Raw genomic sequence first — 27,767 nt, forward strand, 5'->3', positions numbered from 1 at the left:
TATGGCTGAAATTTAATCAGTACTCATGTGCATCAATAAGAATTCAGTTGGGGAGGGAGACATACACTTTAAATTGTGGGGTCATACAATCACAGAATAGTAGAGTTGGAAGGGGCCTATAAGGCCATCAAGTCCAACCCCCTGCTCAATGCAGGAATCCAGATCAAAGGATTCCCAACAGATGGCTATCCTGCTGCCTCTTGAATGCCTCTAGTGTCGGAGAGCCCACTACCTCTCTAGGGAATTGGTTCCATTGTCGTATGGCTCTAACAGTTAGGAACTGCACTGACATCAATTCTGAAATTGGTTTTATCAGTTCTTCAAGTTAAATGGGAAAGCAGACAGAACACAACTGGGGGAGGAGCTACCCATAGAGCCATACCTGCATGAGTGATACCTGCTTATTGTGCATTGATTAAATCAGTGCAAAAGGAATCCTGATGTGATCATGCCATCATGTCAAGATTCTTTTTTCTGCTGTTTTTATCACTGTGCATATTAATGCATGCTGTTCACACATGCCTTTCTTAAATATAGTTCAAGATAACTTACATAACTATTAGAGCAATACATTATTGGACAATGTGGCAAATATCCCTTTTTTGGGCAAGGTGTTTAAGATAGTGGCGGTCCAACTTGAGGCATGATTGGAGGAGACTGAATATCTGGATCTGCTTCAGTATGACTTTAGGCCTGATTATGGCACTGAAATGGCTGTGGTCGCCCTGGCTGATGACATTTGTCAAGAGAGAGATGGGGAGAGTGCAACCCTGCTCACAATATCTTGGTGGCTTTTGATACCATTGAGCACAGTATCCTTCTGGAGTGGCTCAGGGAGGTGGTGGTTGGGAGCACTTCACTTCACTGACTCTGCTCACACCTCCAAGGGTGTTTCCAGAAAGTAGTTATGGGAGACTTCTGTTAGACACCATGGGAGCTTTTCTGTGGAGTCACACAGAGTTTCATCTTGTTCCCCATGCTATGCAACATCTATATGAAGCCACTGGGAGTGGTCATCAGGAGTTGTGGAGTGAAGTGTCACCCATATATGGATGACATTCAGCTCTATCTCTCTGTTCCACCTGAATCAGGAGAGGTAGCTGAGGTGCTAAACAGGTGTCTGGAGGCAGGGATGGGCTGGATGTGGGCCAACAAACTGCATCGGAATCCTGAAAAGACAGATGTTCCAGGTTCTCAACCCCAGAAGATAGGAAGATGGCCTATTCTGGATGGGGTGGCATTCCCCTGGAAGGAGCAGGTTCATAGCTTGTGGGTACTCCTGGATCCAACTTTGTCACTGGAGGCTTTGGTGGCTAGGAGTGCCCATTTCCAGCTCCAGCTTGTTTGCCAGCTATGGCCCCTTTTAGACAGAGATGACTTGGCAACAGTACTCCATGCTCTGGTAACTTCCAGCTCGAATTATTGTAATGCACCCTATGTGGGGCTTCCCTTGAAGACAACTTGGAAACTTCACCTGTTCCAAAATACAGCGGCCAGTTTACTGGCTGGGATTCCTTTTAGAACTCTCATAACTCCTGTTTTAAAACAGTTGCATTGGTTGCCAATTTGTTTCTGGGCCAGTTCAAGGTGCTCATGTTACTGTGGAAAGCCCTAAACAACTTAGGCCCCAAATATCTGAAAGACCACCTCCTTCCCTAAGTTCATACTATATTTTAAATTTATGTAACCTGCCTTGGGACCTACTGGTGAAGCATTGGGCAATAGATCTATAACATCAACAGCAGCAACAACAAATTATTATTATTATTTTACAAAACCTAAGCAGCATAAACAGTGCAATAAAACAATTATGTGAGAACAGCAACAACATACAAACAGGAAGTGCCAGCTCATCTCAGGAGTACAGAAAAGGACCTTGGTCCAAAACAGGTTTACTTGTAATTTTTTCCTACAAGGATATTGTCTTTGTACATCACTTCTGGGGTGCAGTGCATCAGCTTTCTGGTTTTGTGCAAAATGCAAGTGGTGACCCCCTCCCCAAAAAAATTCACATATGGGTGTGATGATCATTATCACCCCATTGTCATGGATGGATCACTCACTGGTAAAGGTTGGACTAGCTGTGACCCACCCCCTCCTGCAGGGGTGGTGACCAGTTAGGTTGGTCTACCCCTGAAGATGGATGGAATCTGATGGATTCCTGAATGTTCTGGAGCAGGGGTGACTAACCTTTTTTGGCTCCATGGTCTAGATCCTAATCAGGATTTGCCTTGCAAGCCCTCCCCCCCTTTAAATCCCCAATCAGAAAGAATTAAAAGGATAACATGGGGAGACTCGGAAAACACTTTTGCAGATCTCCCCCAATCCACCTTTAAGTTCTCAACTGAGGAAACTTAGATTTTTATGACAGCCCCTGCCCTCCTGTTTGAGAAAATGGGAGCACAGGAGCTGTCTTAAACCCTTTGCAAAAGCCTCTTTGAAGTAGATAGTGTGTGTGCACATGCACAAGGTGATTCTAAGGATGTTTTTATGCAGGGCTCTGATCACCACGCAGTTGATGAGCAAATATTAAATCCTGTTCCCTTGACTGTGCAACATTTTTCCCTGCTGGGAACAAGATTGTGCAGCCAAGGCAGGATCAAACCCTGTCCTCCTGCCCATCAGCGAGTGACATCAGCAAGTGGGCAGGTTGACATGGTTTGTAGAAAATGGTCTTGGGGACCAAATGGGACCCCCTGAAGGGCCTTAATTGGCCTGGAAGCCAAAGGTTCCCCACCCCCTGCTCTGAAAGATTTCCCAGGTGGTGCTCCTGCTGAGGCCCTAGTTTTGTTGTAGAATGGTGAGGCACAGAGGACTAACTACTCTCTCCGGCCACAGGTAATCCAGGAGGCTCCATGGCTTCTGGGACTACTGAGCAAGTCTTCTGAGAATTCCAGGAGACTTTAAACCAGACATTCACATCTCCAGGGTGTTAATGTTTCTCTGAAGAATCCTCTCATGCCTGTTCCTTGGATTTCAGCTTTCTTTCTGGATCCCAGGGGTTCCCTGTTTAGCTTATGGATCTAACATTTCCAGCACCCTTCTCATGACTTCCAGAGAGTTAGCTAGTATAGAAGCATATGCCTTCTCATGAATGTGAGGCAAGAGCCCTTTAGGTTTAAACATTATCTTAGTTGCACATAAATGACTTTGCTATATGACTAAGAGAAAAATGACCCTGCCAGAGTACCAATTCCCAGGGGGGAGGAGGGGGAGGAAGAGAAAATAACCAGAATATGATTGTATAATTTAAATTTCAGCACACTGCTTAGATCAGTTTATAAATTGTGAGATAAATAAAATAAATAAATGTTATTCTAGCTGTGGAGAAATCACTTGTAGGACCCAAAGTTCATTTGCTCCATGTGAATTCCAGGGGTATGTGATACGACAGAAATGTACAGCAGAGGATGAAGTTAAGTCCTCCTTTTCCTGAGAAAATCAACTAAGCCATGGGCAAGCAGCTATTCACCAAGTAAGCTGCAATTCTAACCCTCCCCACCCCTATCCCGGTGGGGCTTTACCACTGCTGCACATGATGGCTAGAGTGGAAGGTGAGGGGGCAGGCAGATCACTGTGCCAGCTGGAGGTGGTACATCAATCAGGGCTGAATGCCATCATGCAACAGACCTGGCTCCACCCTGGAACTTTCCACAGGCTGCTAGCAGGCATCCCGCCAGTGGCACTTCTACCTGCCTGCATGTTTGGTGGGTGGACTGGGGAGTTCTCTACCAGTGGAGGGAGCAGTCAGTAGCTGATGCAAAGGAGTGAGTGCGTAGATTGCATTGCCAGCTAGCAAAATTCACTTTCATATACACAGAGGATGCCCATCCCTACATGCCGTTGAGACTTTGTTGGGTTCAAAAACAAGGCACTTTCCAAAGTACGAACAGCAAACCTCTTTTTCAAAATGTACTTTGCCTGGTCTGAAGGGAATGTTTGTGCTGGAAGGCAGGGGCTCTCATCCAAACTATTAGCAGCAACTTTCCCCCTTTATAACAAGGATTTTATCCTGCAGGAGAAGAGAGGGAAAGAGGCAGAGTCAATGTCACAGATAATATTCAAGTCCAAACCTGATTTTCATGTTCTACTTACGTGGCTGGATCAGAGGTCTTGATGGAGAATGTGGAAAAAGTAACAGTGAGCAAGTGAAAGCAAAAAAGACAGCTGTATATAATTTCCTGGCCTCAGACATGGCAGTTGCATCTCCACATATACAATCACTGTACCACCTTTTTGGATTGATAGGCTACCTGGATCACCAGTCTTCTTTCTTACGTGCAGAAGCTCCCTGTGAGAGAACCCCACATTGAAAATTTCCAGGGACCTAATCAATGAGCAGGGTTCCCTGATAGTGGAGGGATGGGAACCTTTTTCAATCCAGTGGCTGCATTCCCTCATGGGGAACTTTCCAAGCAGAAGTGGGTTCCCCAGTGGGGCAGAACCACAAGGCTAGCTTCCTGGCAGGTATGTCACTGTGACTTACTGGGAGGGAGTCAAGTTGGCAGGAGGGTAGGTACGATGTGGAAACACCAGCAGAGCCAATCTGGTGTCCACACTGATGCACATGCACTGTCCAACTTCCCCATTGCTATACCTCTCTACCTTCCCGTCTCCTGCTGGGAAGCTAATATTGTAGCTCTTCCCCACCAGGTGAGATGCTTCTGCTTCTGAGAGACAGATAATGGTGATGGGTGGGGCCAGAGGCAAAAGTGGGTTGATTATTGGCTTGTGGTAGTGCAGAGGAGAGCTTTTTCACTAGTGGCACCAGTTTATGGAATGCACTCCCTGCTGAAATGTGAGAGGGGGCCCATCTGCATCAGCATTCTGCTGGCTTTTGAAGATACACAAGAGAATAGGCCTTCTTTTGATCTTTAGACCCAAGCTTCCTGTTGCTGTGTTGTTTTAATGGGATTGTTTTTATTGTTTTATTTATTAGATTTCTTACCCACCCTTCACCTGGAAGTCCTAGGGTGGGTTACAACAATTTAAAAATACAATATTAAAATCAGTTGAAACAAATTGTAGGCAAGAGAGAAAGGTGGGTCCTGAAAACATCTACCTCAGGTGTCAAAGGCCAGGGTACAGGAGTGTGTCTTCATCACACCATGGAAACTACATAATGAAGGTGATGGACACACCTCTGTGGGGAGGGCTAAGGAGTTGCTACGGAGAATGTCTTCTCCTGTGCCGTCGCCCCCTGAACTTTTGAGGATGGTAAAACCAAGAGGGCTCCCTCTCCAAATCTTAGCATCCAAGAGGGTCTGTAGGAAAGAAGGTGGTCTGCATTTCAATTATGGACATTTATACTTTAATTAATGTTTTGATGGGATGGTTTTATTGTGTATTTTAATAGTTCATTTTAATTATAGATATTTATATTTCAATGCTTGTATAATTGGTTTTTATTTTGACATTAAGCAGTATATAAATAAAGAAATAACTATGATGTTTTTTTTTAAAAATTGTAAGCTGCCTTGAGAGCATTTATAGTGAAAGGTGGGGTTATAAATCCTACCTGTCAATCAATCAAGTACTAAGGATCTGCTAACAATGAAGGATTAACTAATTAGCTTTAAGTGTTCCTACGTATAAACTTTTCATTTAGATGTGCCTCGCTGGATCAGACCAAAGTCCACCTTTAGAGGAATCCCAACAACCAGCAGGCACTAACTAGGTCAGGAAGAGAAACCAGTGGCCCTCTCAGTGTTGTTAGACCAGTTCCCATCTGCCCCAATAATTCCAGGCAATGCTCAGGGACAATGGGAGATCTACTCCAACAACATCTGGAGGGCCACAGGCTCCTCATCCCTGCAGTAGGTGATCCGTTGGAAATTGGCCCATAGCCCACCAGTCACTCCCAGAGCAAGTTTACCTGACAGAAGAAGCATTCCAAGGATGGCTGAGAGCTGCCATTTTAATTTTCCACAATTCCCCAGAGTGTCTGGCATCATGTCACTCCAGGACATTGTGGGAAATTCAAACAAAGGCTCACAGATTCAGTTGTCTGATGAGGAGGACCCTGGAGCAGGTGTCAGCACTGGTGGGTCCTGCTGGGGCATGGCAGCTGCCTAGGGTGCCAGGTGTTGACATCAGGCCTGACGTGGGCACTGTGGGTTGCCTTCTGCTCACCCCTCGAAGAAGTTGCAGATTTTAGAAATATTTATCTTTTTATTTTTGTCCATTTTTTATTATCCCCTCCCGAGCAATATCATTCCTCCCACTCCAAAATCATGTTGAAGAAGCAATCAGCAGGGTGCCAGCTGATCACATTTCAGATGGGTTGCTACATTTGCTTGGATTAGCAAGAGTCTATTTTTAGGCAGAATTTTCCTTACAGGTACATAACAAATGGTACACAAGGGAACAGCTAATTAACTGATTCTATCTATTAAGAGAGTTGTCTCAAAAGGTCAAACTATTCTGAGGTCCATGCCAGCATAAACAGCTGTCAACATTTTGATCATGCTGTTACTAATCATACAGAGTGTTTACAATGGTTTGGTCTCAATCAAGGTGATTAGTTCTCACACTTTTATGATAAAATGCAGGGCCGGTTCTAAAGGGCGGCCAGGTTGGGCACTGGCCCGAGGGCCCCAGAGCTACAGGAGCCCCTGAGGGGCCCCTGAGGGGCCCTCTGCTCCGCTTCCGTGATCTGCGCCCCCCCACACCCCCCACTTACCTGTCAGCCAGCTTTTTAGCATTGCCCTTAATGAAGATGGCGGCCTCAGCTTCCCTAAGGTACTGAAGCCACTGCCACCATCTTAGTTGATGGCAGAGATGTGCGCACGTAGTACACACATGTGCCATCAACAAAGATGGCGGCGGAGGCTTCATTCCCCTTAGGGAAACCACAGCCGCCATCTTCATTAAGGGCAATGGTAAAGACTAGACAGGTAGGGGGGGCGTGGGGGGTGCAGGGGGCCGTGCACACGCACACACACACACTGGGGGGCCAGGGCAAGCTGATGCCCAAGGGCCCCCGCATGCCTGGAGCCGGCCCTGATAAGATGTAAGCCTTATGGTAAGGCTTTTGAAATGCTCAGAACTTCTGGGTCTATAAATATTATTCTGCATCTTTATTCGAAGTGTTATATATTCTTACTTATTGGGATTTCCACAATCATTTCCAGACAGCAATGAAGATATTAGCCATGATCTCATGAAGCCACTTACATTTGTTTGTGTGCATGCTCATAAACATGCATATAGTCATCGCAACTTTTTTTAAAACCAGTTTTGCCCAAAGCTCATTTTCCCTAATACAGGGAGCTTTCTGAATCTAAGGCAATATTGTCTATTTGAATTAATTTTCATGCAACTATACTTAGCAGGTACTTTCCTGTTCATTTGGGTTGTATAGACCAAAATGCATTGGGACTTTAGATTCCTTTGTTGGGTTAATAAAGTTGTTTATGCCAGTGCTAATTTGTCAATTGCTTTTAAGTTTTAAAAAAGGGCTTATGAGAAACCCTTGAAACTAAAATGATATTCTGCTCATGTTCAGAGGCACTTGTCCTGTTGTAGAACTAAGACTTCCTATTGAAAAACAAGTTTCAGGGCTGATTGCTAAAGAACCCTGGTTCCAACTAAGCACTAGAGAAGACCTAGGGTGATGGTGGATCAAACACAATTGCAAAGGTCTCTCAGGAATTACCAACTCATCACTTGTAGATGTGCATAAAATTATGCATGGCATGGAGAAAGTGGATAAAGATAAAAAAAGTGGATAAAGTTTTTTTTCCTCATACCATTAGAACTTGTGAACAACCAATGAAGCTGAATGTTGGAAGATTCAGGACAGACAAAAGAAAGTACTTTTTCACACAGCCCATAGTTAAGCTATGGAATTCGCTCCCAGAAGAGGCAGTGATGACCACCAACTTGGATACCTTTATAAGATGATTAGACAAATCTAATCCATTTCAATCAGGCTTCAGGCCTGGACATGGGACTGAAACGGCCTTGGTCGCATTGGTGGATGATATGAGGAGGGCATTGGATAGGGGCGAATGCATTTTCCTTGTCCTCCTGGATCTCTCAGTGGCTTTTGATACCATTGACCACGGTATCCTTCAGGACCACCTGAAGATGTTAGGCATAGGGGGCACTGTATTGCAGTGGTTCTGTTCCTTCCTCTCTGGTAGGTACCAGAGAGTGGCATTGAGGGATGAGGTTTCAGATCCTTGGCCTCTCACTTGTGGGGTGCCACAGGGCTCCATCCTCTCCCCGATGCTGTTCAACATCTATATAAAGCCGCTGGGGGCTATCATCAGAAGATTTGGGCTGCAATGTCACCAGTATGCAGATGACACACAGCTCTATCTCTCATTCAAATCTTCACCGAGGTTGGCTGTAAGAACATAAGAACATAAGAAGAGCCTGCTGGATCAGGCCAGTGGCCCATCTAGTCCAGCATCCTGTTCTCACAGTGGCCAACCAGGTGCCTGGGGGAAGCCCGCAAGCAGGACCCGAGTGCAAGAACACTCTCCCCTCCTGAGGCTTCCGGCAACTGGTTTTCAGAAGCATGCTGCCTCTGACTAGGGTGACACAGCACAGCCATCACGGCTAGTAGCCATTGATAGCCCTGTCCTCCATGAATTTGTCTAATCTTCTTTTAAAGCCGTCCAAGCTGGTGGCCATTACTGCATCTTGTGGGAGCAAATTCCATAGTTTAACTATGCGCTGAGTAAAGAAGTACTTCCTTTTGTCTGTCCTGAATCTTCCAACATTCAGCTTCTTTGAATGTCCACGAGTTCTAGTATTATGAGAGAGGGAGAAGAACTTTTCTCTATCCACTTTCTCAATGCCATGCATAATTTTATACACTTCTATCATGTCTCCTCTGACCCGCCTTTTCTCTAAACTAAAAAGCCCCAAATGCTGCAACCTTTCCTCGTAAGGGAGTCGCTCCATCCCCTTGATCATTCTGGTTGCCCTCTTCTGAACCTTTTCCAACTCTAGAATATCCTTTTTGAGATGAGGCGACCAGAACTGTACACAGTATTCCAAATGCGGCCGCACCATAGATTTATACAACGGCATTATGATATCGGCTGTTTTATTTTCAATACCTTTCCTAATGATCCCTAGCATGGAATTTGCCTTTTTCACAGCTGCCGCACACTGGGTCGACATTTTCATCGTGCTGTCCGCTACAACCCCAAGGTCTCTCTCCTGGTCAGTCACCGCCAGTTCAGACCCCATGAGCGTATATGTGAAATTAAGATTTTTTGCTCCAATATGCATAATTTTACACTTGTTTATATTCCTATTGGCTTAGATGGGAGTAACAGCACAATTCTAAACATGTCTACTCAGAAGTAAATCTTATTGAATTCAATGGGGCTTATTCCCAAGTAAGTGAGGTTAGGATTGCAGCCTTGAACACATCAGGACTTGCATAGGATTGCACTACAAATATGGTGAACCAGCACCATACTAAATAGAAGGAAACTAATCTGTTGTTTAAATCATTGTACAGAATAAGAAACGGAAACATTATACACATTATTTTAAAGTCAAGAAATTAAAAGCACATCACTGCATATTCTACTCCCATAGAGATCTCCCTTCTATACACATCCACTTCAAATAATCAACATTCAGTTAAATATCAGATTTACGGTTATTTTCTTTATCCTTGCTAATTTCATTTTCTTTTTTTTTACAACAAATTTCTACTTTCCCTATTTTTTTGCTGCTTCCTTTCAATAAAGATCTGTGGGCATACAAATACCTGCTGCAGCATTGTTCTGCAGTGCAGGAAGTTATTCCATTTAAAGGGTTTATCATCCCAGTTTATGTCTCTAGTGTAACATTTAACAGTCAAAGGCACTGGTCCAGTTTGGCTGGTGTGGTGTGTTTAATTAAATTACAATAAATACATCATTTGGCAAATATCCCCTTCGTCTCTTACACTGCAATAGTATTATTTTAATCTGTGTTGTTCCTCACTGCAGTCTATGCTACAACCACATGGTGGGGCCAAATGGCTTATTCTCCCATTAAAAGGAAAAAAGTTGTGTTTAGTTTCACACCATGGTTTAATTGGCTACACATCGTGAGCCTAAAAGATAGACTGTAAATATAGAATGATATATAAATTAACCATGTCAGGGTCAAACTAGGATTAATGTGGAAGGTCTGGGAGAGATGCTTTTGCGATCTCCCCAAATCCATCCGTGCTCCCCAAACTTTACAAGTGATAATTCAGCTAAGCTCTAATTTCACATGTTTTGTTTGTGGCATTTGTCTGAACTTCTGAACACAGTTTGGGATTTCATAGGCTGATGGGTTGCAAATGACAAATGAATTAATGAATTAATATTCTTCTTTTAGTGCATTGCCACACCCACCTTGTGTGCCATTGTTCATCTTCCTTTATCCAAGAGTCAGCTGTCTCTACGCATTGTTTGTTTGTATACCCACGAGACAGCTGTGTGGTATTTGCACAAGGTATGCCGATTCCTTCTACTGCTTTTGGTGCATCTGAATCAGAGACAGCTCTGCAAGAATTTTGGCTATATTTCAATTCATATTCATATTTGCATACATTTTGTTTCTCATTTCCATCTATTTTTAGTTGTTCTGTTTTTGATTTTTCCTTCCCCTACAGCAAGTCTCATTCAACACATTTATTTTGAGATATTGATTAGATAATAGTGTGTTAAATGTATTAGACATTTTACTTTTGCATTCCTCTGTCCTTCTTTGCTTGGTTCAGGTTCATTTTAAGCAGAGAAGTTCTGTTAGAATCTTCCAATTTGGGCTCATGTATTCACATGTGAAATTTTTAAGTGAAGTTTTATTTTGTATTATGTTCCATCCCAGTTGTCCCTTTTTCCTTATTGATTAGAGCTTCTGTAGGCAGTGTTCAGCATATCATGGAATTGTTTATTTTTAATAATTAATGTATAAACGTATTATTATGTATGTCTGATAATTGATTTTAATGCTGTTTATATGCATGCTTTTACAGATTGCCCTTGATAAAGGGTCTTTGTCACCTGAAATGTGTCGGGCAGCAATAAACTACTTCTGTTTTCATTTTTGGCTGTTTGCTGGCTAGGCACTTTGAGGGTTCTCCCTCTTTTCATCTGCAGGACATTTGGGGAGCCTCCCTCCTTGCTTTCCCGCCACAGAGGCACCCTGACATTAAAGTGCATACTGTAGCAGGTGGGCAGCATTAAGAAAAGAGTGTAACACCTTTTCTCCACTTCCAGCAGGGGTGCCAACAGGAGCCCCTGGGCCCAGTGCACTGTATGTAGATTGGGCCCCCTACATTTCCATTTGCCACTACCCATCTCCCCACAATCTATTGGCAAGAACAGCTGCTTATGTACATACATTACCAACACGAACAGTTATTTTCAATCCATAGTCTTGATTTAAGATCCATTTAACAGATTTTTAACCTGCCTTTCAGAGTTCCTGCCCTCATAAGGCATTTTGCAACATTTGTAAATAGTACAAAACCCCAGACTCAAAAACTTGACTTTGCCTTTAGCTACAGTCCCTTTTCACCTGATGTCCCGGTGTTCTGATTCTTCATGAACTTAACTGTTTTGGTAAAAACAGTTAATTTCTGAGCTTAGTTTTGATGCCGTATTAGGTATCTCAGTTTCAGATTCCACTTGAAAAACTTGTCCATACTACAAGTTTAGGAAAGAGCAAAGAGAAAATAAATACTATAGGGTGTTAAATTTTCCTCGGGAGTCCTTCCTTCTAGTCTTGTTCCTGGCCTTTAGATTTTTCTTCCTGTTGGACAATCAAGGGAAAGCCTTTTAACTGGCTGCTATATAAAGGACAAACTAAACAATTGGAAACTAATTGTGGAAAGCAATTGGGTTTTTTTTTACCAATTTCTGGGTTGATTTTTCTGTCCAGAAACCCTGAAAAAGCTTCATCCTGAGCTGTACATATTGGGAAAATCAGAAATTATGCCTGAGTTACAACATAGGTAGCCAGCCAGCCAGCTAACTGCAGTCTACCCAGCAGTATTTATTTTCCTCTAGGGCTGTTTTCATCCTTTGAGTAATGAAGAAAAAGAAGAAAGTAATAGCCACTATGATTGCGAGTATAGCGAATGCTTTAAAAGACTAAGGGTAGCCATTTTAAGTTATCTCTTTATTTCACCCTTTAGCAATAAGCATCCAATTTGCTGCACTCATTATAATAACTGCAGAATAAACAAATGTTTACTTCTTGATGCAAGCAAATGTCCTTTATTGTTGGCTTGGTAGACAGCATAACTGAAACTGAAAAGCAGAGCAAAAGAAAAGTCTAGAAGGGTGCAGTATTACTCTAGCCCATAATACAAAGGTCTTCAAGGGTCATGTTACTATACAGGCTGGGTTTTTTTGGGGAATCACTTAAGAAATTATAGGGTGATTATGATCATGAAAAATCCACCGTCAGTCAGGGAAAGTCTAGAGTGTGCAGTCTTTTGGGGGCTTTTCCAAATTGTTGTGCACTTGCCGTGCCTTGTTCACTGAATTTTTCAGAGGGTCCTCTTCTTAAATTACTTCTGTTCTTAAAACAAGCTATCATTCTTTAAATGTGATTGTCTGTCATATCACAAATTAAAAATAAGGCAAATTTCCTCAAAATATCCTGGGATGGGGATAAAGCACAACTTTCAGGGAGGTGGCGCCCCCATTCCCCCCCCCCGGCTATAGGCCTGCTCTCAGCCTAATCTACCTCATAGGGTTGTTACAAAGATAAAAGGGGGGACGACCCAGGAAGAAAAGCAAGGTGCAAATACATTGTATGGTATTCACAAACTATGCAGTGAGGGGGGGAAACATGCACAAAAGCAGCCCCCTATTGCTTTAACTGCAACTTCCCAGAGTTCTGATATTTTACAGCAAAATACCAACAAAAAAAGGCTTGCCAACACACACACATACATTGAACATTTGCATCTTGAATGAACCAACGCAGCCTAACCTACCTCACAGGGTCATTGGAAAGACTCCATGGACACACACTGGGAATGTAAAAATACATATATCCCATATAATAATTATTGTCAAAACCAGTTGGTCATTGCAGAACATTTTTTTAAAGTAAAAATATTAGTGTGATGCAGTGCTACTTAACAGCAGTGACGTGTAAGTAAGCCTGCCTAATGGCTTAAAAATAGGGTCAGAGGGGGAGAGAAAGATTTACAGCACAATCCTTTGCTATGTGTACTCAAAAATCCTGTCGATTTACAGCACAATCCTACGTCTACTAAAAAGTAAGTCCAACTGAATTAAATGGGATTTACTCACAGGTATGTGGGATTAGCATTGCCATTTACTCCCAGAAAAGTGAATATAAGATTAAAGCTTTATACAGGGAAGGTTTTCAAATTAGGTTTTCAAATTTTCAAATGTGAATTAGACAAATAAACTATCCCCTTTAGCAGCTCAGGAAAATTTACACTTGTTTGACTCCTTATATTTAGAAACCTGTAACACAATGTAAAGGCATCATAAGCTGAATGCAAACTTTTTATTTCTGTTCAAAAATTATTTGATAATCAAAATGTATAATATACTGCTTTTTGCAAGTAATTAAAACAATCTTCATGTACACTTTTATTACTGACTGAAATTGTGTACTGTGAATGCCTACCAGGTTTTGCCGTGATCTGTGCTGGATGCATGCACACAGAGAAAACTGGATGCGGGCAGGCACACGTGCTGCTATAAGCTTACTCAATCCATGTGATGTGCAGACAAGCAGAAAAAGGCAGCTATTATCAGAACTTGCAAGGAGTTCCAGCTATTGCCTGGAGGTCAACAAACCCCTTATCAATCACAACTCTGACTTTACTTATTAGCTAAAAACCTGAAAGGCTGGGGATTGGAGCAGCTGGCTACTGGCTCAGATATATTTTTAACAAACAGTTGGGAGCTGACCTTTTGATGGATAACTCTTGATCCAGAGCACTTAGGAACTTACTTTTTTTTTTAATGAAAGCTAAGAATCTGGGATCCCTAGTGGTCCCAGGCCTGAGAGAAACAGACCCCTTTTTACCCATATTTGGGCAACCCTGACTTCCACCACATAGAACCTCACTGGAATGAGCATGCTCCTTCATTCATTGGTATCACCAATGGGAATGGTGACACACAACAGAAAGTAAAGTTCCAATCTTATTTGGTGGGGCTTAGTTCTGAGTAAATGTGCATATGTGCAGGCTACAACTCCATCATCAATTCTGCTCTCCCTTTAGAAACTGTGGGTGGAAATCTCTACCCTTTTATGTTTTGTTTCTCAGTGTGGCCTCTTGGTGGTCATTAATGATTAGATTACTTTTTCTTCTGATATCTTCATTTTTCTGATTTCCAGGCCCTAGGAATGAGCCGTCCAGCTATAGGCCAATTAGCTTGCTTTTGGTCATTGGAAAGCTTTACGCAAATTATCTAAAGAGGAAATTGTTAAACTGGATGGAAGAGGAAAATGTATTAGGATGCGAACAGGCAGGATTTAGGAGCGGCAGTTCTGTTATGGATCACTGTCTCCTCCTCCACCACTTAGCCGAAAAATATAGGAATCACGTTGGGAGTGGTCTTTATGTCGCTTTTATCGACCTGAAGTCCGCTTTTGATTCCATCTCGAGGGACTTACTTTGGGCCAAAATGGATAAAACCACTATGTTCGCTGTGGACGTAATGGGGATCTCTCCAACTCGATCCCCATGTCAAGAGATGTCAGACAGGGATGCGTACTGGCTCCTCTTCTTTTCAATCTTTTTCTGAACGACCTAGCTTCCAACTGTCTTGCGCTGGACCTTCACTCGCCCAAAATCAAAGGAAGCAGATGTCCCCTCCTGCTCTACGCAGATGATGCGGCCCTGCTTTCCTTTTCAAAAATAGGCCTTATACGCCTGATTAGAGTTTTTATGAATTACTGCTCAGGGAACTCATTAACAATTAATTTCACCAAAACTAAAATTTTAGTGTTTACAAAATCTCTCTCGATTTCTAGATTGAAAATCAATGGCCATACTATTGAGCAAGTTAAATCCTATAAATACCTAGGGATGATATTCCAATCTTCTCTTTCTTGGGCTCCTCACATTCGTGCGGCAGTTGCCACGGCACGGACAACATCAAAGGTCATTTTACGTTATCACTATAGCAAAGGAGGACAATTTATACCAGCAGCCATTCAGAACTTTAGAGCCAAAGTTCTACCACAATTATTATATGGGGTCCAAGATATGGATATACTCGTTCAATTCCACAGCTGAAGCAGTTCTATCTATCTTCCTGCACCAAATCTTTTGAATCCCCAATTGTGTTCCGAATGCGGCCTTAAGATTAGAAGCTGGCCTAAGTTAGGTCGAATGCCAAGCGTGGTCTATGGCTTTCAACCTGTGGGCTAAAATTGCTTATGTCTGTCCGTCAGGTTATCTGTCACTCCTTGAGGAGGACAGATTCCTTTCCTCCTGGAAGAAATCCATGGTAGCTAAGCTTCCTTATTTGGGTCTCTCAACTGAATTTCTTTCTTCCCAAGCTTTTAATAAGGCTAGACAGATCATCATTACCCGGCTTAAGGACATGGATTCTCAAGCTACGATTCAAGCAGCAGCTAAAGTCTGCTCCCCTCTTCATCATAATCTGAATTTCCATCCCCTAAAATATGCTCCTTACCTGGAGGTTCTTACGAACCCCAAATATCGTTTGGCCTACTCTAAGGCACGTTTCAATTGTTTAGAGTCAGCTCTTCTGGAGGGTAGATTTCAGGGTGTTCCTCTGGAGCAACGCCTCTGCCGGTGCAATGAAGGACATGTAGAGACGCTTGCCCATGTTCTCTTCGTCTGCCCACTATATTCTGTGGAAAGGAAACAACTTATCTCACCTTTCATCCAAGAGTACTCCAACAGCTCCTTAGAGCACTGGACATCTAAGCTTCTGTCTGGTAATAACAGCTCACATCTGATATCAGTTGCTAAGTTTTTATACATAAGCCAGTGTAAACGCTCAGTACTCGGTCAGCATCATTTTTCCTAATTGCTTTGTATTAGTATTTTAGCAGCTTTAGTGTATAATTTTAGTAGTTTTATTGTATATTGATACAAGTGACTAGAATTGTCTGTATCTGCTTTATTTTACTCTTCTTTGACGGGTCATTGACTGTAATAAAATCTGATGATGATTTCTGATTTCCTCATATATATATATATGCTTTGCAGAGAATTATCAATATCATAATTGCTATTTATTTACGAATCCCCACTGGTATCAATCTTTATGCTGAACTCTGTAATGATTGCCTGTTTACTTTCCTTTTCCAGTGCACTGCAGATCAGATTAAGGCAGATAATCAAGTCAATGTCTTCCTCCCCTGCTGCTTACAATCAACACCTCATTCCCCCCTGCTGCTTTCTGTCTGTCAGTTACAATCAACACTTCATTGTGTTGGTGTCTGTGGAAATTGCGTGTCCGGTGTGTTACAGGTGACAGCAAGATGGTCAAGAAATCCAGGCACAAGAACTAGTTTAAGAGTCCTTTACTATGGACATTAGGAACAGCAAACAAATCACTCACTTCTCTCCAGCTACAAAACACTCTCCAGCAAGAACTCCTTCCCCCACACTCTGCTGGCAGCACTGTCCAGCCTATATCTCTCTTCGTTGCCTTGGCAGCACCAGGTGCTGGCCTTGAGCCCTGCCAAGGCTCTGCAAGGCTCTGCAAGCAGCTTAACCCCTGCTATGCTCTTCCTTGCTTCAGTCTTGATGGAAACACAAGAGACAGTCATGCCTATGGGTCAACAGTCCCCACCTTTCCATCAAGACTACACATGACTCTGCAATACATTTCTACATTCAGTTTCCAGTTACATTGTTACATACCAGTTACATTTCAGTACATTGCAGCATACAATTACATTTTAGTTACATGCTTTATTTCACATTGTACATCAGACCACTCCAATCCTTGGCACCAGTTTGTCGAACTTCTCTTCACATAAACTTTATTCACTGAATTTCGGCCTCACACATGTTGCATACAATGTTTCTGCATCCATTTCTTGTTCAATGTAACCACCCGGGCCGCTGACTATACCCACTGTGAATCTGTCTGGTGGCCGCCCTATGTTAGCCCTTTCAGAGCGCCTCAAGGGAACTGGAGCTTTGGCTCCCACAGTACCACCACTTTGTGCGCTTGTACTTGGCATGGCTTGTTCAGGTGATGCCAGATCATCAGCCTTTCTTTTCTTTGTTTTGCGTTTGCCCCATATTAACTCATTTAGAGCATCTTTCAATGGTATCTGAGTCTCCTCTGTTTTCACCCCTTGTGTTGGTGCATCGTGTGACCCATTCAGAATAACAGTCTGGTTTTGTTCCCATGGCTTGACTGAGATTTTTATGCTCCTGCTCAGCACAACCTGCTGTGTCTTAGGAACCCAAACCCTGTAATAAGCATTTTGAAAACCCAGCACAAACCCTTCCTGTGCTCTGGGAGCCAGTTTCCCCCGTCTTTTTCCCTGTGGAATGTGGACCCAGCATCTAGCTCCGAACCGCTCAATGTGCTGCACTCTCGGCTTTTTGCCTGTGAGTTTTTCATAGGGTGACATTCCAATGGCACTGTGTAACACCCTGTTGTGAATGTATGTCGCATATAAAATGCACTCTCCCCAGAAAGAGCTTGCTAGACTGGAATTCTCCAACATGGCTCTTATCGATTCCTGAAGCGCCCTGTTTTTTCTCTCCGCTATTCCGTTACTAAACGGAGAAAATGGAGCAGTGAAATTCTGTTCTATTCCCTTACTTTCCAGGAATTCCTGCAATGCTTTGCCTGTGAATTCCCCCCCCCTGATCCGAGCGAATGCGTTTCACTGTAGTGTTATGCTGTGTTTCAATCCTCTTGATAAACAAACACAGCTTCTGTTCTGCCTCATCTTTCCTCTTTAGTAAATAAACATGACAGAATCTTGTAAAGTCATCCACCACAACCATAAAGTATTTCGCACCTCCTCGTGAACTCTGTATTGGCCCTGACAGATCAACATGAATTGGCTGGTAGGGAGCGGTTGTAGAGCATTCCGCCTCCTTGTTTATGGGTGCAATTGTAGCCTTCGCTTCACGACAGGCATCACAATCAATCAGTTGCCCACACTCTGTCAGTTTCATGTTTTCACTATATGTCGGGGTTTTCTTAATGGTCTCATAGTTTGCATGCCCCAGCCTTCTGTGCCAATCATGCACACAGCCATTATGTGTCTGTCTCTCAGCACTCAACGCAGCACACCCTGCCTGATTGCTCTGTATGATAAACTGTGACTCTGTTAGACACCCTTGCATGCATTCCTTACCCCCTCTTTGCACAATACATTTCCCTTTGTCGAAAATTACAGTATAGCCAATACTTACTAACTTCTGTACAGAAAGAATGTTGCTAGCTAAGTCCGGCACATACAAAACGTCTGTCAGAATCCCCAGCTGATCTATTTTCACAGTACCTCGCGCTAGTACGTCTCTCCGGGATCCATCCGCTAATAAAACAGAGTCTTTTACTGCTCTTGACGTGTGGAATAAACTACGGTCCTTTACAAGACAATGGGATGCCCCGCTGTCACACACCCAACACGTGCTGCAGGTTCGAGGCTTTTCTGCACTGACAAAGTTCACACTCGATTGCCTCCAGCCACAGTCTCTGTTTTTCCGCTTGACTGCACAGTTCCTTTGTAGATGCCCACGTGCTCCACAAAAATAACAGGTTTTATTCACATGCCCCTGTTGCTCCTTGAAGTTAGACAGCTTGCTCTTGACAGCTTCCTTCAGCTCAGCCCTTTTTGACTCCTGTCTCCTTTGCCATTCTTGGTTCAGTTTTTCCTCAACAAAGTCCAAGTTTAGACCTCCGTCTGGCATGGCTTCCATGGACATCACGAGATTATTCCAGGTTTCATCAAGTGAAGACAACACTATATACACCTTCTGAAGGTTGCTATGCTCAATCCCTCTGTCCTCCAATTCTGCAAACAAACGTCTGAACTCTGTTAGGTGCTCAGTCATGGTGCATTCTTCAGTGAGATGCATCTGGTACATCCTCCTCGCCAGGCCAAGTTTGCTCCCCGCTGTTTGTTGCACGTGTACGGCCTGTAACACGTCCCACATGCGTCTGGCCGAGGGTTTGTCTCTCACGTATAGTAATTGAGAATCAGAGAGTGCCAAAGTAATAAACGCCTGCGCCTTCTCATCCTTGCGCATCCAAGCCGCCTGAGGAACCGCCGGTGGGGTGGTTCAATAGCTTCAAACAAGTCTTCTTTAATCAGGAACGCTGTCATCCGTAGCTTCCAGCTGGCATAGTTAGTCTGTGTGAGTCGCTCCATCGGCATGCCTGCAGACATATTCAAAGCCATTTTCGCTCACCTCTGCCAGGCACAATCAAGCTGCCTTCCAGAGCACTGCCTTGGAACAGACCAGCCTCTTTACTGTGCTGTAACGTGCGCCAGATCTGGGCCCATAACCCTGTTGGTGTGTGTGGAAATTGCGTGTCCGGTGCGTTACAGGTGACAGCAAGATGGTCAAGAAATCCAGGCACAAGAACTAGTTTAAGAGTCCTTTACTATGGACATTAGGAACAGCAAACAAATCACTCACTTCTCTCCAGCTACAAAACACTCTCCAGCAAGAACTCCTTCCCCCACACTCTGCTGGCAGCACTGTCCAGCCTATATCTCTCCTCGTTGCCTTGGCAGCACCAGGTGCTGGCCATGAGCCCTGCCAAGGCTCTGCAAGGCTCTGCAAGCAGCTTAACCCCTGCTGTGCTCTTCCTTGCTTCAGTCTTGATGGAAACACAAGAGACAGTCATGCCTATGGGTCAACACATTGAAATCAGTGCATTATGCCAAGTCAGACTATTGGTCCATCTGGCTCATTCCTCTTAAGCAGGGGTAGCTAATATTGGAAGTAGAAACACAGGGATCATTCAGTTTGTAACCTAAGGGTTAATTCTGTTAGTGTTGAAGTAAACTAGCCAAAAGGAAAGGGAAGGTGTTGTTTAATAACCAGGCACGGTGGTGTGAGATGTCCTCTGATTAGCTGTGTCTGAAACCCTGTAAGAAAGACAAACCCCTCTGTTTCTTACTCCTCAAGTTGCACCCTGTTCTTGATCAGTTTTTCCCACTAAAATGTTATCATAAATCAGCGACCTCCAACAGCATCTATCATGAATCACCCTGTTCCGATCTTATAAGTTCAGGCTTACTTTATGGAATCAATCCATCTCATTTGGTCTTCCTCTTTTTCTACTCCCTTCTGTTTTTCCCAGCATGGTCTGAATGATCCTGACTTTAGTATTCAGTGATACATCTTTGCATTTGAGGACCTTTTCTAGTTCTCTTATAGCTGCCCTTGCCAGTCCTAGCCTTCTAATTTCTTGACTATTGTCTCCATTTTGGTTAATGCCTGTACCAAGGTATTGATAATCCTTGACAAGTTCAATGTCCTCATTGTCAGCTTTAAAGTTACATAAATCTTCTGTTGTCATTACTTTAGTCTTCTTGACATTCATCTGTAGTCCTGCTTTTGTGCTTTCCCCTTTACTTTCATCAGCATTTGTTTCAAATCATTACTGGTTTCTGCTAGTAGTATGGTATGATCTGCATATCTTGTTGTTGTTTGTTGTTATGTGCCTTCAAGTCGATCACGACTTATGGCAACCCTATGAATCAGTGACTTCCAAGAGCATCCGTCATGAACCACCCTGTTCAAATCTTGAAAGTTCAGGTCTGTGGCTTCCTTTATGGAATCAACCCATCTCTTGTTTGGCCTTCCTCTTTTTCTACTCCCTTCTGTTTTTCCCAGCATTATTGTCTTTTCTAGTGAATCATGTCTTGTCATGATGTGTCCAAAGTATGATAACCTCAGTTTCATCATCTGCATATCTTAAATTATTGATATTTTCCCCTCCCGTTTTCACACCGTATACCTTCTGGGTGTTCTGATGAAAATTTAATATAAGCAGGCTTAGATCCAACATTTTATACCAATATTTTAATCAAATCTGTTTTATTTCATAAGTTATTATAGTTCTCCACTTCTCCTCTGCAGGCCTTCTGTGTCCTGCCCCTCTGTCCTGTCATCTCTTTCTCATTAAATCAGGTGTGGGGAATCTTTTGCCCTCCAGAAGTTGCTGAACTGCAACTCCCATAATCCCTGACCATTGGCCATGCCTGCTAGGGCTCATGGGAGCTGTAGTTCAGCAACATCTGGAAGGCCGAAAAGTTCCTCACTCCTGCTTTAAATATTCAATTGTCACCTTCTTGTCTCATTTTAAGGAATTATTCAGAACTCATCTATTCTTATCTTGATCCTTTTTAAAAGCATCAGCCACCCTGGGCTCCTTCTAGGAGGAAGGGCGGGATATAAATTTAATAAATAAATAAATAAAATTGTTCCTACTCCTAGGTTAATTATTATATTTTTTAACTCTTTCTCCCTTCTTTGACTCCCTCTTCCAAGCTGTGCAAAATTTTCCCTCTTTGCAAACTCCTCCCCTGCAAACTCCCCTCTACTTTTGACTCATGTAATCGTTTGTGGGTGTGAGCTTCTGGGCAGGGACTTCTTTGTTTCTATTTTTGTACAGCATCTAAAGCATGTTGGACATGATAATAATAATAAATATATTATTTATTATCATCATCATCACCCACCCTTCAGAAGGTCCCAGGCGGGTCACAACAATATAAAATACAATATTTTAAAAGTTTAAAACTGATGATGAACTATATCATTCCATTTCCTTTTGAAGAAATTCTATATTCCCTCCGCTAATGCAACATAGTAATTGCTTACAATATCAGCTTTATTTCTCATATTCAGATATGATTGTTGTGGTGGAAATCAGTATGGGAGGTTTGTATGGTTTAGAATTCTAAGACTACCAAGAAAAATCTCAATCATAAAAAGCACTCTTTGTCTAAGGAAAAAGTAGCATTCTCATGTTACATGGGTGGAGTGGATATATGCCTCTTAGTCACAGGAGAAGATCAATGGGGAATGTGAAGGCATTTACATCAGTGGCTGATCAGCTTGTGCTGAACTTCTCAAATGATTTTGGACTTTACAAGAATACCAGCTGAATAAATTGTTCATTGCTTGCTAAGCAGTCACATTGGAGAGCTGAAACAACAGGGCATAATGGATTTAATGGTTGTCAAGGACTGAGGTGACTAGTGCTAGGAAATAAAGCCAGATTGCTTTCTGGGGTAGACTTTTTAAGCCACATTACATCAATCTTATGTCAACTGCACTGGCTTGCAATTTGTTTCTGGGGGCAGTTCAATGTGCTAGTGTTTACCTATAAAGTCCTAACAAAGCTTAGGGTTAGAATAACACCTTCCCATATAAATCTCCCCATAGAATGAATTACCTTCGTGGGCTCTGTTATGTCACTCAAAGAGTTCAGTTGGTGCAAACACAAGACAAGGTCTTCTCTGTGGCAGCACCTAGTTTGAAGAACTCTGTCTCCAAAGAAGTAAGAATAGCCCCTTCCCTGGTGGCATTTACACAGGTCGTGAAAACATTCTTATCTGATGTGGCTTTTGATAGTTTTTAATATGAACATTTTGCTCATTTAAAGATTATTTAGTTTAGAAATGTCAATCTCCTTCTGCAGTGACAGAATTCTAACTGTCCGTAACTTGTCTTGCCTTTTTGAAGTAGGAACTAATAAAGGCTTGCTGGCAATTGACACTCATTCGGACTCTTCTCAGTGGCTAACCCACTCCGCTTTCATGCTGATTGGCTCGTAGGATGCTGAAGACATAGGGACCCTGCTGGGATCTGGCTCCCAAAAAAGTAAGGGGATCTAAGACCCCTTGAGATCCTGGACGACTACACCCCTGCCCTGCTGTCACATCCTGAAGCCCGATGGCCTGGATCCTGACAGAAAGTCAGTCTCGGTAAGATAATCTGGGTAGAACTGAACTCGTCTTTCATCACAGTGGAGAAAAAGCTGGAACAAAACAATCAGGCAAAGCTGTTATCCTGTTGCATGGGAAGAGTGGGTAGGAAATGTTCTAGACAGATAAAGGACATTGATAGTGGGGGATTTTAATTTTCCTTCTAAGACATGCAATCAGTTTTTGAAAAATATATGTATTTGTATTTTATGTCATGGCATACAAAATAAAGGCAATGACAAACAGGACGAAATAAAAAGAAATAAAATCTATTCCATCAGTGCCCCTATTTACATGTGGCGCAGAGTGGTAAGCGACAATAACGCAGTCGAAGCTCTGCTCACGGCCGGAGTTCGATTCCAACGGAAGGAGGAAGTCAAATCTCCGGTAAAAGGGGTCGAGGTCCACTCAGCCTTCCATCCATCCGTGGTCGGTAAAATGAGTACCCGGCATATGCTGGGGGGTAAAGAAAGGCCGGGGAAGGAACTGGCAATCCCACCCCATATATACGGTCTGCCTTGTAAACATCGCAAGACGTCACCCTAATAGTCGGAAATGACTCGCACTACAAGTGCGGGGACACCTTTACCTTTTTTATATTACATTAATAACATTTATATACCACAATATGCAAAATCCCTACGTGGTTTACATAAAACACAATAATATAAAAATGATAGATATAGATATACATATACATATGGCATGTGGAGTCTGGGTGGGTGAGACAGCAGGGAAATGAATGATCTCCCCCCGAAAAAAAAGCAGTTGAATGATCAAGGAAACAAGTGCTGCAATTCTATAGACATTAACTAGTATCCTGTAATGGGAATTTCATTAGGAATAGCCTATTTTCTAACCACTGGAGTGGAATCTATGGGGTGTCACTCTGCTGATGGAAGGCATCCATCAGTGGAATAGAAAGGGAGGCAATTTTCGGTGATCTTCCCATAGTCCAAAAGATTGGGAAACTCTGTCTGGAGCAGTTTTGGGGGGACTCGGACTGCAGGAGGGATTAGGAATTACCAAAATGTCCCCTTTTCTCCATTCTGCTGTTGGATGCTTCCATCAGCAGGGCTAAACTCACTGGGTTCCACCCTATTTATTTAAACCACATGCATCATACATTTAAAGCACATGACCTCCCCCAAAAGAATCATGGGAACTGTAGTTTGTTAAGGTTGCTGAGAATTTGTAGCTCTGTGAGGAGGAAACCACAGTTCCCAGGGTACTTTTGGGGAAGTCATGTGGTCTAAATGTGTGTTGGATGTGCTTTAAATGTATGGTGTGGATCTGTAAAAGGTACATTGGCCAGTGCTGGTTCAAAAGCATTCCATCAACCTAATAGGCTGGTATTGATTCAAATTCATTTTTTGTCCACTAGCCAGTAGCTACTGCTTTTACCAATCCATGTTTTCCTCTTGCAGAAACTACTGAAATTAATATAATTGATGTAGCCACAGAAAAATGGCTAAATAAATATCCACTCCACCATGACTGAGAATGGAAAATTCAGTACCAAATCCAAACTGGGTGGAATTCTAGCACATCCTACCTGTTGCAAACTAATATAGTAAATGATCTGAACTTTATAGTCATTTGTCAAAAACTTGGTAGGTCTCTGGTTGAATATTTTGTTCAATGATTAAAAGCACCAACAAATATTGTTAGTCTTACTCCCCATCATCCTTAACAATAGGGGCAAGTTTAACAATCACAACATGGCTACTGTTTGGAAGTTGCTTTTTTAAAACTGGAAATTTCCTCTGCTTGGCAGTAGGCTCCAGCCTGTACAGCAAGCCGGAACACAAATGGAGGCACTTTAAAAAATGTCCCCTTGCAGTAGCCATATCATGAGAACCTGCCTGGTGCTAAGCCTGCTTCTCAGGTCCATCTAGCTCAGTATTGCCTACACTGACTGGAAGGCGGCTCTCCAGGGTTTCAGGCCCTACCTGGAGTTGCTGGGGATTGAACCTGAGACTTTCTGCATGCAAAGCAGATGATCTACCACTGAGCTACGGCCCTTTCCCATGTTTCTGTTTCACAGAAGGACATGACTTGCAAGAATGCTCTTTTACCATTGAACTATAACCTTGAAAGCTGCCCTCAGTGGGTCTAATTGATGCCCACAGCTCATATCAAAGCTGACATGTCAGGTTCTCTCTTAAAACCCCAACAAGTGTTTCTGTGCATCCATACCAGCCAGATGTTTATCTGGGGTGAGCAAAGGTTCTCATATTTATTGGGTTTTGTGGGAAAAAGAACCCACACGCATCTTGTAGAATGTGCTTAATGATTATCTAGCTTGTCATTGATATTGTTTTTAAAAAAATCTGAAAATCTGCTGTCAGTTTGGTGCAGATCTTTTGTAATTGATATTTTGCTAATTAAGAACTGGAATGTCTTTTTCCTATGATGTGCTGCCTTTGCTTTGGATCAATTTGTCCATTGGTTTTATCTTTAAAGTTAACTTGTCAAACATTTGGGGTAATGAACTCAATGTCTTGATGGGATATTTGGCAGCCATGAAGATAATATAACTTTATCTGACGTACTGTAGAAAAAACCAGAAGCTTACTGAGAAGTTCATTCTCATAGCTGTCAATTCACTGCCCACCACAGATATCTCTACTTGCCCTGTGATATAACGATATACGTAAGTGGAGTCCTGGCTACAATCCAACACAGACTAAAGCATGCCTAAGCTCACTGAAATCCGTTCACTGCACTCTACATTAAATTGTTGTAGCCCTGCTTTTCTGAGTAGATTTCAGGGCTGGCCCAAATTGGTTAGAAGTCCCGTACTACTGCTTTTCAGTGGTTACATCCTCATCCATGGTGGCCAATGTGGTGCTCATTGGTGTCAGTGTGCCCACTAATACTTCCTATAGTGCTCATGAAAGGTCTCAGCACGTACCCTCGTAAAAATCCAAAATGCATGAGAAAATGTTTGCTTTTCCTGCCCAGTTCCTGTGCATTGGTGCAGCCTCTCCTACACTGACCGCTTCCCCCTGAAACATGCTTACATTTCATTGGATTCCAGGACTGGACATTCACCCTGCCATCTGTTCTGAACAGAGGATAGATGCAAAGAGCTTCTCTGTGAGTGAGTGTGGTGGTAGCTCGTGTAGGTGCCTTTTTTCCACTGATGGGGCAGCTGGTGTGTTATGCCAATGCCTCCACAGCAGCTATTTTGTGACTGGGGTTCATGACACTTTTTCAACATTCCAAATGTGCCCACTGGCCCCCCAGAATTTGTTACCCCATAGCAGTGAAAATACTTGCTATACCAGTGTTCACCAACCCTATGCCCTCCAGATGTTTTGTACTACAGCTCCCATCAGCCCCATCCAGCATCTGGAGAGCACCAGGTTGGTGAAGGCTGTGCTACATAACCATTGCTGCTCCACTATAAAAGATGATCCATTGTTAATGGACCTCTTGATAAAAGCCCCTGGAAAATTGAGGGTGTTGGCATATTGTTCTGATGCTACTGATGGACTAGGGGAAAAGGAGCATCCCACACTGCAGTGTTGTTGTTGTTGATGATGATGATTACAGGTCCCACTTGTGTTTATTCTAGGTCAGGGATAGGAATATTGGCCATGCTGACTGGGGCTGATGGAAGTTGGAGTCCACAGGTTCGCCATCCCTGTTCTAGGTGCTCAAGAGAAGGAACCCAGGAATTGGCTGTTGCAGATCTGTTAATACTACATATGGAAAGCTACTTGGCAGCTGAGACAGCTGCAGGTGCAGAGGAATGTGGGATATGAGGAGAAAAACTGCAGCATTGTGTAGGCCACTAGGAGAGTCTTAGCTAGGGTTGCCATATTCCAGTTCCACAAATCCGGGCCGGCTAATTTGCAAATTATGCAAATTAAGCATATTAATTGTTGCAGTGTCCAGGTTTTTTTATGCCTAGTAATTACCACCAAAAAGTAAGGGAGGATGTGAGGAACCTTTTTTTAAAAAAAAAAAACCCTTACATTTTCAGCCTTAAATGTCTAGACTCTAGCTTCCAACACTATGGAATATCTATCTATCTATTTATTTATTAAGAGGTTTTATATCCTGCCTTTCCACTCTTTAAAACAGAGCTCAGGGCAGCTTACAAACATAATAAAAACAATAAAAATACACAATCAATATAAAAACATAATAAAAACACAAAATAGAAACAAACAAGACGGTGCAACAGTATAAAAATCCAGCATAAAACAAAAAGCCAGCAAAACATCAGTTAAAACCGCTACAACTTGCAACAAAGATAGAAATCAAGATTTCAATATTATCAGTTCAGTCAATCTGAAGATAGAAGTGTCTGAGCATGTGAGAAATGTCTTAATACTAGGGTTGCCAGGCTCAGGGCCTGAGACTGATCCTGTATCTTTAGGAGAAGAGAAAGTCAGCCAAGTGCAGGTGTTCTTGCAACGCTGTAATGGGAAAAACCACAAGGTATTACTCTCCCTTCCCCCTGCACAACTTTTAAAGATACAGAAGACCTCTTGGTTGCCAGGCACCATTTAATAGATTGGGGCAGGCCCAAACAATGTGAATGCTAATATCACAGCATTTTCTACAGAAAGGTTTGCTTTTATATCTTGCATTTGTTCAGGGGAAGGAGCGTATGGTGGATTCAAACCCCTTTATTCCATCCTCCCACTGCAGACATTCCCATTGCATCCACCATTTAAGACACATACCCTGAGACACTGAGGGAATTGAGATGAAGGCTGCTTCTCCTTGCTGACTCAACCAGGAAGTGTCTTGATAAGGGGTGGAGCTAATGTATTGATCAAGTGAGCATGTGCAGTTTTCTAAACTGCCTAGAATCTGCATATGCGGCAGGCAGGCAGCTA

The 27,767-nt window shown here is 42.8% G+C and overlaps 1 long non-coding RNA gene across 2 annotated transcripts; it reads right to left on the reverse strand.

The window, feature by feature from the left end:
* Positions 1-1,529: 1,529 nt before the first annotated feature.
* Positions 1,530-27,685, reverse strand: LOC133382377 (uncharacterized). 2 transcript variants are annotated; one of them, XR_009761931.1, is made up of 3 exons: positions 27,612-27,685; positions 15,651-15,831; positions 1,530-4,012 (listed from the first exon to the last, which is right to left on the reverse strand). It is a non-coding gene; the product is annotated as an uncharacterized LOC133382377 (long non-coding RNA). The 2 variants fall into 2 exon arrangements; XR_009761932.1 differs by lacking the exon at positions 1,530-4,012 and adding an exon at positions 15,062-15,129.
* Between the last annotated feature and the right edge of the window lie 82 nt (positions 27,686-27,767).

This window comes from Rhineura floridana, chromosome 3 (assembly GCF_030035675.1).
Source record: "Rhineura floridana isolate rRhiFlo1 chromosome 3, rRhiFlo1.hap2, whole genome shotgun sequence".
Taxonomy (NCBI): domain Eukaryota; kingdom Metazoa; phylum Chordata; class Lepidosauria; order Squamata; family Rhineuridae; genus Rhineura; species Rhineura floridana.